Source organism: Oryx dammah, unplaced genomic scaffold (assembly GCF_014754425.2).
Source record: "Oryx dammah isolate SB20612 unplaced genomic scaffold, SCBI_Odam_1.1 HiC_scaffold_5, whole genome shotgun sequence".
Taxonomy (NCBI): Eukaryota; Metazoa; Chordata; class Mammalia; order Artiodactyla; family Bovidae; genus Oryx; species Oryx dammah.
The window spans coordinates 38,281,479-38,295,169 of NW_024070189.1; positions in this window are offsets into that span (position 1 = coordinate 38,281,479).

Here is a 13,691-nt window from a genome sequence, read left to right on the forward strand (position 1 = left end):
AGCAGTGGCAGCGAGGTAAGCTGGGATTGCTTGAAGGTAGTGGCATCCATGCTAGGCTGGGGCTGCATCATCACTCAGACCGCTGTTCTGGCTGAGGCCTCACCTCCATTGTCACTGCTCTGCTTCTCACGCCTGTTCTGTAGCTTTCCTGACATTTCTGTGAACCACCTGACATGCTTCTAACACATCACCTTCCTGCTTAAGTCAGCTGAATTGGTTTCTGTTGTCTGCAAACTAAGAACTCCAACAAATGAAGTCACTTTCCACAAAAATCCTAACTCATTCAAGGATCTCAGTCTTGCCCAAGTCTTAAGTGCATATTTTGGTCTCTCAATGACCCCTCTCTCCAGTCACTAATTAATACTGTCTACTGAGCCCACACAGGGAGAGTCAGCCTCAGGTCAAGACTTTGGGCAGAGAATTTCCTGCTGGACCTTATATTTTGGTATGCAAGTATATGTTGCAAAGACTACATTTGGCCCAGGTCCCACTTTAGTGTGAACAGGAAAAGGTGTGGCCATCAACTGGGATGACTTGTGCAGGAAAAAACCTGCACAGCCGCACGCAAAGGCCCTGGTAGCTCAGCTCCTTCATGCCCCTGCTGGGCTGAGGCTCTCTTTGCTGGACTGTGAGGGAGAGTACGCTAAACATACATTTGTAAATGGACAGGTTCTTTATTTGCTTTAGGTTCAGCAGGAACGCCAACTTGGAAGGCATGGGCTTCATGGAAGCTTGCAAGCTAAATAAAGCATAGAATCAGTGGTTTGCCACCTGGACTCCATGGAAGGATTTCCAGGGGTGTCTTGAAACAGCCTCAAATTTTATACAAAATGAGTGGGGACCTATATTTTTTTGGAGACAGAATCTATATAACTCTCATCAGTTTGTCCAAAGGCTCTGTGACATCTACCCCACACGTACACAAATAAGTTGTAACTTAAAAACCACGGGTATGATCTAACCTTTATTTTACAAATAAGGAAAGGAAGAAACAAAAGTGTTCAGAAAGGTCAGAGAGCTCATTAGTGGTCAGGACAGAATGAAAATCCAGGTCCACAGCTCTAATAACAGAACTTTCTATGCTTCAGGGAGCTGTCACATGACCATCCCAAAAAAAATGTCATCAGGAGAATTCCACCTGGTCAGGAATGTCCCAGCAGTGGCAGCAAGGTCTCAAAGACAGCAACATTGCTCTTTCAAATGTCAGGCTCTGCTGCCCCAGCCACCTTGCCCAGCCCCACAAGGGGGAGAACAGGCCTGCCATGGTGACAGAGCAGGTCAGGGGCCATCAAGGGGAACTCTGTTCTTCTGCTATTCCCCACCTCACCGCGCCACACTCTCTCCTCAGTCCCACACGCACACATGCAGACACCTGCACCAAGGGGCCAGGCAGAGAAGCAGGAAACCTGTGGGCTGGAAAGCCACAAGCTGCTCAGCTAAAGCTTTTAAAAAAAAATTATTTTTTTCAAAAGTCCTAAAACCCACACAAATACACTTGGCCCTCATATTTAGCACCAAGGCTGTGTGTAAGTTAGACAGCCTTGTACGTTCGCATTCACCTTTCTCAGACTAGGCTTCCCCTTATTAGGAAACATTCATTTCATTAGCTTTAAGATATTGTGGACAGGGCCACCAAACAGTTTACCAGTGGCTTACTTCCAAGTTTCATTTAAAATAAATAAATCTTAGGAATTACCATAATAAATAGGAATCACTGCTGAGACATGGACCAGGCCCTGGAGTAAGCACCTAACATTATAATTTCATCTTCACAATATGGATAAATTCTATCACTGTCCCTACTGTATAATTAGAGAAATGGGGGCCAAAGAGGGTAACTTGCTCAAAGTTTCAATACACACATGCCGGAGGTACAGCAAGGACAATACTTAGAGGAGGACAGCAAGGATTTAAATGCAGGTATCTTGGACAGCTGAGCGCTGAAGAATTGATGCTTTTGAACTGTGGTGTTGGAGAAAACTCTTGAGAGCTCCTTGGACTGCAAGGAGATCCAACCAGTCCATTCTAAAGGAGATCAGCCCTGGGATTTCTTTGGAAGGAATGATGCTAAAGCTGAAACTCCACACTTTGGCCACTTCATGCGAAGAGTTGACTCATTGGAAAAGACTCTGATGCTGGGAGGGATTGGGGGCAGGAGGAGAAGGGGACGACCGAGGTTGAAATGGCTGGATGGCATCACTGACTCCATGGACGTGAGTCTGAGTGAACTCCGGGAGATGGTGATGGACAGGGAGGCCTGGCGTGCTGTGATTCATGGGGTCGCAAAGAGTCGGACACAACTGAACTGATCTTGGACTCCAGGTTCTAAACACTCAGCTGTTCTGCTACGTTAGGTTAAACTGCCCCAAGGTAGAGACAGTGCTGGTCAGAATTTCTGGGAATCCGTCGTTTTCCCCAACCCCCTTCAAAGGTTCTAAACACAAAATAAAAGGATACCCACCTTAAGTCCTAGATCTCCTTCGGATGAGAATCAGGGCTTCAGAGTCTTCGACTATTAGATCCAGAAGGACTTTAGAGATCATCTCTTCTAAGCTCGTTTTACAGGTGAGGCCAGAGAGGCCCAGAGAGGGCTAGTGACGAGTTCAGAACACACAGCTAGTAAGTGGTCCCTTGACTTCAAGTTCAGGAAGCCATCTGCTATACCTGTCTCCAGAATGGGAAACTTTTTATCCACTGTTGTATGGTAGATGATTCTCAGGGTGCACAGATAAAAGTTTAAATAATGTGGATTCTCTTAATTAGTGAGAAAAATATTCCCTTTCACTTCTCTTTTAGCTCTCTGATTACTTTAAGGATAGTCTTGGTTTGATATGACTGTGTCTTTAACACTTCTTAAGCTCCTTTTTTATAAAGACAATGGACTTTGGTGGGAAACCAAGATATAAATAAGAATGTAGTAATTTGGCTTTTCTTTGGGGTTTTGTTTTGGTTACCCTCTAGTTAAGCCAAGTGATATAAGCTTTAAATTTATACATTTATTTAAGGTTTCTATTTAAATATATGTATTTACTATCATGTAAGAAACAAATCGCCAGTCTATGTCTGATGCAGGATACAGCATGCTTGGGGCTGGTGCACAGGGGATGACCCAGAAAGATGGGAGGGAGGTGGGAGGGGGTTTCATGTTTGGGAGCGCATGTACACCCATGGTGGATTCATGTCAATGTATGGCAAAACCAATACAGTATTGTAAAGTAAAATAAAGTAAAAATAAAAATTAAAATAATAATAATAAAAAATATATGTATTTAGGTTAAAGAAAAATCCACTAGAGAAAAATATTAAATGAATAGTTGAAAAGTGAAAGTGGCTCAGTCATGTCTGGCTCTTTGCGACCCCACGAACTAGTCCATAGAATTCTCCAGACCAGAATACTGGAGTGGGTAGGTAGCCCTTCCCTTCTCCAGGGAATCTTCCCAACTCAGGGATTGAACCCTGGTCTCCCGCATTGCAGGTGGATTCTTTCCTAGCTGAGCCACAAGGGAGGCCCCAGGTCCCTACCGCTTGCTACAATACAAGGTAACCTAAAAAATAATTTCAAAGAAAATAAAACAAACCTGTAGCTTCATGATCACTTTTTAAGCAAAAGACTGAACAACAGAAGTAAAACTTGAAAGAACATGACTCTAATCCTGGTGAGTTCATGTGACTAGAAATCTAGCAACACCAACTTGGTGAGGTCAGCCCCATGCTCTGCGACTTCCTCTCTTCACTCCCCACCCGCCCCAGACCACTCAGGAGCCAACAGGGAGAAAATCACGCCACCTCAGGAGGAGTGTGACACGAGGCCATCGCCCCCTGGTGGACAGTTTGGGAATTTAGCCTGGCACTTGCCATTCTCTGCTCTGTGTCACCAGCAAGCCTGCTACTCAACTGATAGGAAGTAATACTTTGCTTTTGTATTAAGTGTAAACATATATGTAAACACAGATATGTGCTACTTTAGAATTTCACTTCAGGATAGTAAAATAGGTGTTACAAAATACTTTCTAAAGAAAGGGGCGTTTGTGCCTCACAAGACTGAGAACCACCATCTTGGAGCAGTAAGACCTGTTCCCTGCTTTCAGGGCTCACCACTGAGGGCAAGCTCCACTGGAGACCGTTTCCCCTGCCTGACAAGACTCTCTCTGGTCTTTTCCTTCTGTCCAGATCTTGCCTTCCCTTCCAGCTCACAGCCATCTCACCCTCCTCTGCTATCGGCACACTTCCTCTGGATTTAAATCAGCTCCACCACAGTGGACTTCACACAAGTTACCTAACCAATCAGAGCCCAGGCTTACAGCTATTAAAAATGAGTGCCCATAACCTACCCCCACCCCGTGGTGGTGTTCTGAGAGTTCAGGAAATGTTGCAAGCAAAGCACTTAACACGGCCTGGAATAGAGTCCATGATCCTCAATGTCAGATGACGGTGGTGACACCCACAATCTCCTTTCCACCGACACCTTCCCTTCAGTTTTATTTAAAGTGAGTGAAAGTGAAGGTCGCTCAGTCATGTCCGACTCTTTGCAACCCCATGGACTATACAGTCCATGGAATTCTCCAGGCCAGAATACTGGAGTGGGTAGCCTTTCCCTTATCTTCCCAACCCAGGAATCAAACCAGGGACTCCTGCACTGCAGGTGGATTCTTTACCAACTGAGCTATGAGGGAAACCCCTTTATTTATTTAAAGAGGTCTCAATAAATCTGTATTGACTGATAAAAAAAACGAGTCAGGATTTTCAGACAAAATTTAGCACATTCACAAAGCTGTGAGTGTCCTGAAGACAAAACCCGGCAATTGCCACCCATCTCAGCTAGAACATTTCCAAATTAGAGAAAGGAGCCAATGCATGAATAAGAAGGCAGAAGGTGCCCTCTGCTGGCATAGTTACTTATCTCGGGAAGAAAGGCAGGTTCTGAAAATGGAAAGCAGAAAAGGGTAGCGTGATTTTCAAGAAGGACAAAGCCAAGTGTTAAATTAAGTTCTGGGGACAGCAGTGCCTGGAAGATACAGCAGGAATTTATTGTCTCCTCGGTGGACTGTCACAATGCCTTTATCATCTGACTTTACCCACAGGACGTGGCTTGCTCAAGGTGAGGTCACTAGTCAAGGGTAGAGCTGGGAATTGAACTCGCAGATGCCAATTACAAATCCAGAAATCTCTACCCTGTTGGGCAGCAAACCTCTTCAGAGTAGGAGCTGTGACTTATGCCATTTTACACCCTGCCAGCACTTAGCAAAGAGTTATGCACTTAGTCAGTTGTTACGTGAAGTAGTAATCAACATTTGTGAAATGAGCATTCAAAATATCACTGTACAAAGTGACTTTAATACATTATTTCATTTCTTCACAACACTTGCCTGAGGTGGCCTAGTTCATAGACACAGACTCTCTAAAGTCTCAGAGAGGTCGAGAAACTTGCCTAAGATCACAAAGCCTGGATTCCTACCTAAGCATACTAACTCCAGAGCCTGGCCTCTTATCTATTAGTTCTCAGACTGTTGGATCCCAAGATTCCTTTACAATCTTAAAAATTATTAATGACCATAAAGAGCTTTTATTTTGCTTATAAAGATTATATCTATCAGTATATACAGCATTACAACTCAAAATGGGAATTTGAAATATTTACTAGTTGATTTAAATATTGTAATAACCCCTTTAATGTTAACATATTTTTATGAAAAATGTTCTCGACTGAAAAAATATTTAGTGAGACTGACACTGTTCCACATTTTTGCAGATTTCTTTAATATCTGGCTTACAAGAAGACAACTGGGTTTTCATATCTGCCACCGCAGTCAATCAGCTGTGATGTCATACTTCTACAAAACTTCACTATATGCTTATGAAAAGGGCAAATAACATCTTAGTGTGATTACTGAAACGGTCTTAACCTCGCACATCCCTAATAGAGACCCAGACACCCTTGGAGAAACACTGCTTTGTGCTCACCCATCTCTAGGGTGAATGAGTCCCTTCTCCCGGTTCATTCCACCTGAAACAGTCCTACTGACTTTTCAAACACCTTTTCTTTCTCTTTTTCCCTCCATTCTTGCTCTTCTCCTGGCAACTGCATGTCTTCTACTAAGTCAGCATTTCCTCCCACGGTGCTCTGGATGTAGCCTGTCAAGGCAATGATGAGCCTACAAGCAGTAGAGAGGCTCTGCCTTAATCCTAGATGCCTCTATCTGAAGACCAAGGAGCATAAATGATTAATTCCTGCTATTCCATTTTTCAGGAAAAGAGCTTCTCAAAAACCCTCACTCAATTTTATCTAGACTAAGAAGCCTAATATTAAGTTATAATCATTTAGGTTTTATTAAGTAGTCATCAACAGCAATATCCTAAAAGTCAGTCGCATTTCACAGCTAGAGGGAATCATGGCCCCTGGCTGCCATCTCTCCTGGGCTGCCCATGAGCATCAGTTAAGAGGGGGCCTCTAGTTCCCCTGCTGCTTCCAGACCACACACCCTCCCTCTGCCCTGAAACCCCAGCTTGCAATCTCTCATCATCAGAATACACCATCCATTGCCTGTTTTGTTGCAAATGCCTGGGTCAGTCCCTTCCCTGCTTGAAGAATTTAACTACTAGCTCACTGCCATTCTCTCTAAAACCACTCCTTCATTCTGTTTATTCCTTCTAAGACCCTGCTCTCAAAATTCCCATAGTTCTCTTCCAATGAGCTTGGCTTCCACTACCTGAGTCACTGACTGCTGTGGTCATCTCCTGGATGATATCACTACCAATAACTTCAAACTGTCTATAATCTGATCCTCAGGCACCCCACTCTCCATCTTCTTGGCTCAGTGATACCCTGTCCCCAGCAATCCTTTAGTCCCCCAGGGACCAACACTTCAGATCCAAACTCATTTCCTCAGACTCATGGCTCTCCAGATTCTACATGATTTAGTCGCTGCCTACCTCTCTGGCATTGTCTCCCACTCCTCTCCCTAGTATTCACAACCCACCAGCCCTTCTGACCCCTCTGCATTTTCTCAGACAAGTCCATTCCTAGCTCAGGGCCTTTGCACTTGCTCTCTCCTCTGCCTAGACAATCCTACTAAAGGCACATGTCCTCAGGACTCCTCCCTTACCTCTTTTAAATTTTTGTTCATAAGAACCTTCTCAATGTGACCATCTATAATCTATTTAAGATTTCAACCCACCAACCCAAAGGACATACAATCTCTTCCCTACTTTACTTTTCCCATGCCACTTATCACTATAGCATATGGTATAACTTACTATTATTTTGCAGGTAGTGGAGGAAAACAGAATAGGATGAAGGTAGAGATTTGTATCCATTTTATTCAAATATATTCCTAGTACCTAGAATGGTGTCTGGCACTTGCTGCTGCTGCTGCTAAGTCACTTCAGTCGTGTCCAACTCTGTGCGACCCCATAGACGGCAGCCCACCAGGCTCCCCCGTCCCTGGGATTCTCCAGGCAAGAACACTGGAGTGGGCCTTAGTGACCACTCAATAGATATTTTCTACATGAAAAAGGAAATTGGATTAGGCAGATTTCAAACAATTTTTAAAAAGTTATTAAGTCATCTTCTACATAAAATTTTAAATTGCAAAGCACCTACCAATTTTTCAGAATTTATCAAGAATCATTATTTGAAGTTTTAACAGGTTTAAAAGTGAAGTCCAAGTTATGTTTATGCCACTACCACTTAGCCTTGCCTCTTTAATGGAAACACCATCTGTTATGGGCTGAATTGGATCTCTCCTTACCACACCCAAAATTCATATGGTGAATTCTTAACCCCAGTACTTCAGAATGTGACTACATTTGGAGATAGGGCCTTTAAAGAGCTAATTAAATCATAATGAGGTCCTTAGGGTAGACCCTAATCCAATATGACCGGTATTTTTTAGGACACAGACAACACCCAGCAGCCACTTGTCATACTTCCTGCTGTAACTCAATCCCACAAACTGATTGTCTACCCCCGAAAGAGCTGTGGACTTGGAGACTGCAAAGATAAACCACTCCTCTGCAAGCAATCACGTGAGCTAGGGAGGGATGGCAGATTGGCCATTTCCCTGTTCCCATTGCTTGAGCACATGGGGCTTGGGTCCCCAAAAGCCACCAAGCGCAGCATGTTTAAAGTTTGTTCTGGGCTTGCTGAGAGATGTCAGAACCAGCCATTAACCATCAAGGAAGGAAAGCCCGATAAAGTTAGCTTTGGGGTGTCTGCAGGGAAAACCCAGGGCTTCCTTGGTGTCTCAGTGGTAAAGAATCCACCTGCCAATGTAGGACACCTGGGTTTGATCCCTGGGCCAAGCAGTTTCCCTGGAGAAGGAAATGGCAACTCAGTCCAGTATTCTTACCTGGGAAATTCCATGGACAGGGGAGCCTGGTGGGCTACAGTCCATTGGGTCGCAAGAGTCGGACATGACTGAGCAACAAGGGAAATCCTATGTCCATGGTGGGAGAGCATGGTTCCTCCCCTCCTGTAGCCAAGAGTAGCTCTAAACAAATCTCATATGAAGACTGGGGGACCTGCAAGAAGGTGTCCCCCAGATGCACACCTGCTGAGCTGCAGAAATCAGAGGCCCTCCTGCTGCCACCAACAGATCTGAGCATGGTGAGGAGCATCCTGAGTGTCTGAGAACGGGGGGTGTCCTTTTACTCTTCTCACTGCATCAGCGGGATGGAGAGGGGATTGTTGACCCATGGGGACATGGACTCAAACAATGGTGCTGCTCCTGGCCCAGAGATGGCTCGGCTGCCAGAGGAGCCCAGGACTACAGGGTCTAAAGAGCCTCTGATGTGATGTGCCTGAAAAACCTTCACCCCATCCAAATCTCTGTGGCCCTCGAAGGGCCCCATGGTTATTACTGTGGACCCTGGTGGTTATTAATGGAAGGGCAGAGGCCATGGATGGCCCTGGGTCCAAGCAAGAGGAGTCCCACAAGGGAGAAGTGTGGGAAGAGGCATGGCTGCCATTCTCAGGAGGGCAGGGATCCACAGGCATGGAGGAGCATGTGATCTCACACACACATACCCACACAGTGGTAGCCACCAGCACTACACAGAGCCAACACCCAGAGCAAAGCCAGGACACTCCCCATAACCAACAGGCGGTCAGTCACACAAGGAGAATCTCTCTTTTTCCAGCTGCCCACCTCCCTCACCCCCCAGCACTGGGCTGCAGAAGACCCATGAGGGGCTTGGCAACTGCAGGGCAGGGGAGGGGCGTCAAGAGAAGGACATGCGGTGTTGGTTCAGCCCCGGTTCTAGTTTGTGCTGGGCTACAGGGAGAAGGCTTGCGAGGAGTCTGAGACTGGAGCTTTTAGACAAATAGGATTGAGCCTTATATTCTAAGCTCCAAATTCATTTTAACCAAAAGTAACCAGAGAGCTATGGAATCTGTTGAAATTCTGTTAAGCATCACCTACCACCCACCCTAAAGGAAATCAACCCTGAATATTCATTGGAACGACTGATTCTGAAGCTTCAATACTTTGGCCACCAGAGGTGAAGAGATGACTCATTGGAAAAGACCCTGATGCTGGGAAAGATGGACGGCAGGAGGAGAAGGGGGTGACAGAGGATGAAATCATTCAATGCCATCATCGACTCAATAGACATGAGTTTGAGCAAACTCCAAGAAATAGTGAAGGGCAGGGAAGCCTGGCACGCTGTAGTCCACGGGGTCATAAAGAATCAGACACAACTGAGTGACTGAACAACATAAAGGCAAGGTCAACAAAACACCACTGGTAGTAATTACTGAAGAAAGAAAATCGGTTCACATTTCTACCCCGATGGCTGGGATCGTCTCAGAACACAAACAATCATCTACCGGGGCAGGGGGAGAGGAGGACGGAACGGGAGGTCAGCCCCCGTGTTTGTGCTCTGCACACACCTCTCTGCGGAAGCCTGTGATGAGGGAAGGCTCCTCAGCCCTGACTCTGCATGACGTTAACATTGGACACAGTGCTGTCTCCAGATCTCCCTGGACACAGTCCCTCATTTCAGCAAATACTGGAACACCTACCACATTCCAGGCAAGACAGAAATAGACCTCAGGCAGCTGCCGGGGTAGCAGAAGAGACAGCCAGACACACCTTAGTCTGATAAGCACCAGAAGTCTAAGGGTCTGGGGCTAACTGAGCAAAAAGAAAGGAACCTAACTCAATATTAGCGTATTAGGAAAAGCTTCTGGTAAGAGAAGTTGTCTCTGTGGAGAGCTAAAGGATGGATGGGTGTGAGCTGAGTCACTAGGAAGAGATTTCCAGATGATTCCTCACATCATCATGTCCCTGGGAGCCACCACATAACCTTGGGAGCCATGTAGAATTTATCCCAAGGGCAAATGGGCTTCATTAAAAAGTAAATGAAATGAGGACTGACTGCTTAATAGGCAGTGAAATTAGGTAGTGGTCGTGGCTGCCTAGCAATGCAAATGTACTAAAAGCCACTGAATTGTACACATTAAATGGTTAAAATTTTTAAATGGTGAATTTGATGTATGTACTTTTACCTGGAAAAAAAAAAAAGAAAGATGATACCTGGAGGGAACTTTTGATTTCAACCAAGTAAGATGGAATAAGGACCAATTTACCCACCTGCCGAAAACAACTAAAATCAAGACAAATCTAAGAAACATGGTCTCCAGGAGAATAGACATTGGTCAAGAAAAGATAGCAATCCCTGAGGAATGGGAAACAAATGAAGTGAGTTCTAGGACTGCCCCAGCATATTGCTTTATGGGCTTCAAGGCCACAAAGTGGCCAGCTCCCAGAGTTGAAGAAACAGTTCAGAAACTCAGGGAAGACCATGGCAGCTAGAGCACTAGAGAGGAAGAGAGAACCGTGAAAATCTGCAGAGGGTCTCCCTCCAGAGTCCACCACATGCATGCAAGAAACTGGATTAGAGGGAAGAAGGCCAGAGCTCAGACAGAGCTGGGAATAGCACCGCTCCCAACAGCCAGGCTGTAAAACCTCATAATTTATGGAAGAGTAATCAGACTACTAAGAGTCTTAACCACATTCCTCAAAAAATTAAAAACAGAACCACCATATGATCCAGCACACCTAGTCACATCCAGAGAATATGAAAACAGGACAGTAACATTCACAGACACAAAAACAACCTAAGTGTCCATCAGCAGATGAATGGATTAAAAAGCTGTGATATACATATATACAGACACACACAATGGAATATTATTCAGTGGTGAGAAAGAAGGATATCCTGTCATTTGCAACAACATGAATATACCTTGAGGACATTATGATAAGTGAAATAAGCCAGAGAAAGACTAATACTATATGTATGGTGTCACTTATATGTGGATTTTTAAAAAGTCAAATTTATAGAAACAAGTAGAGTGAGATGTTGGTCAAAGGGTACAAACTTTGTTATAAGACAAATAAGTTCCTAGGATCTAATGTACAGCATGGTGTTATGGCTAAGAATACTGTATCATATAACTTGTTGCTAACAGATCTTAAATGTTCTCACCACAGAAAAAAAGATGAACATGTGACGTGATGGAGGTGTTAGCTAACACTACAGTGGTAATAATTTTGTAATATATGTATCTCAAATCAACACAATGAACACCTTACACACTGCTCTATGTCAGTTATGTTTCAATAAAGCTGAAGGGAAAAACAGGGACTGGGGCCAGACAGACGTGAGTGCGACTCGGCTCCAACAACCTGTCACCTGTTTCACAAACTTTGGAAGCCTCACTCCCTCATTTGTAATACAAAGATTCATTTTATAAAGATACATGGGAAAACAGAGTAAAAAAGTTGTACCTCAGTACTGAGGGGAAATTAACCCTAGTCCTGTCTAAGGTATCTTAAGAGCAAGATTCAAATGAATCAAACTGTTTCCAAGTATTAATAGCTTATTTATATCCTAGAACAAAGTTTAAGAATGTTTCTAGAAATGTAAAAACACTCCGTTTAAAAAAAAAAAGTAAAATTCACATCTGATACCTAATTAAAAATTGTCAAAGCAGTAGGAAAACATGAACTGTAAGAAGGGGAAAAAACAAACAAAAAAGTCAATTGAAACCAACCCAGAGTTGACACAGATGTCAGAATGAGCAGACAAGAACATTAAAATAGAGATTATAACTGTGTTCTGTATTTTCAAAACATTGATTAGAGAGAGGATATTAAAAAAAAGACATCAAATTTCTAGAAGTGAAAACTACAGTGTCTGAAGTTAAATGATACCATAACATTCGCTGAGTGGGAAAACTTGTTCTGGGTGCCACTTGGAGAATGGTTTTAGGAAAATAATATTAAAGTAGGAATAAGAAGCTATTATACAGTGGGAGTGAGAAATAGATTTAAGGGATTAGATCTGATAGATAGAGTGCCTGATGAACTATGGACAGAGGTTCGTGACATTGTACAGGAGACAGGGATCAAGACCATCCCCCATGGAAAAGAAATGCAAAAAAGCAAAATGGCTGTCTGAGAAGGCCTTACAAATAGCTGAGAAAAGAAGAGAAGGGAAAAGTAAAGGAGAAAAGGAAAGATATAGGCATCTGAATGCAGAGTTCCAAAGAATAGCAAGGAGAAATAAGAAAGCCTTCCTCAGCGATCAATGCAAAGAGAGAGAGGAAAACAACAGAATGGGAAAGACTAGAGATCTCTTCAAGAAAATGAGAGATACCAAGGGAACATTTCATGCAAAGATGGGCTCGATAAAGGACAGAAATGGTAGGCACCTAACAAAAGCAGAAGATATTAAGAGGTGGCAAGAATACACAGAAGGACTAGAGATACCAAGAAAAAAGATCTTCAAAAAAGATCTTCACAGCCAAGATAATCACGATGGTATGATCACTCACCTAGAGCCAGACATCCTGGAATGTGAAGTCAAGTGGGCCTTAGAGAGCATCACTATGAACAAAGCTAGTGGAGGTGATGGAATTCCAGTTGAGCTATTTCAAATCCTGAAAGATGATGATGTGAAAGTGCTGCACTCAATATGCTAGCAAATTTGGAAAACTCAGCAGTGGCCACAGAACTGGAAAAGGTCAGTTTTCATTCCAATCCCAAAGAAAGGCAATGCCAAGGAATGCTCAGACTACTGCACAATTGCACTCATCTCACACACTAGCAAAGTAATGCTCAAGATTCTCCAAGCCAGGCTTCAGCAATACGTGAACCATGAACTTCCAGACGTTCAAGCTGGTTTTAGAAAAGGCAGAGGAGCCAGGGATCAAATTGCCAACATCCGCTGGATCATGCAAAAAGCAAGAGAGTTCCAGAAAAACAGCTATTTCTTCTTTATTGACTGTGCCAAAGCCCTTGACTCTGTGGATCACAATAAACTGTGGAAAATTCTGAAAAAGAATGGAATATCAGACTATCTCACCTGCCTCTTGAGAAACCTATATGCAGGTCAGGAAGCAACAGTTAGAACTGGACATGGAACAACAGACTGGTTCCAAATAGGAAAAGGAGTACGTCAAGGCTGTATATTGTCACCCTGATTATTTAACTTATATGCAGAGTACATCACGAGAAACGCTGGGCTGAAGGAAGCACAAGCTGGAATCAAGATTGCCAGGAGAAATATCAATAACGTCAGATATGCAGATGACACCACCATTATGGCAGAAAGTGAAGAGGAAATAAAAAGCCTCTTGATGAAAGTGAAAGAGGAGAGTGAAAAAGTTGGCTTCAAGCTCAACA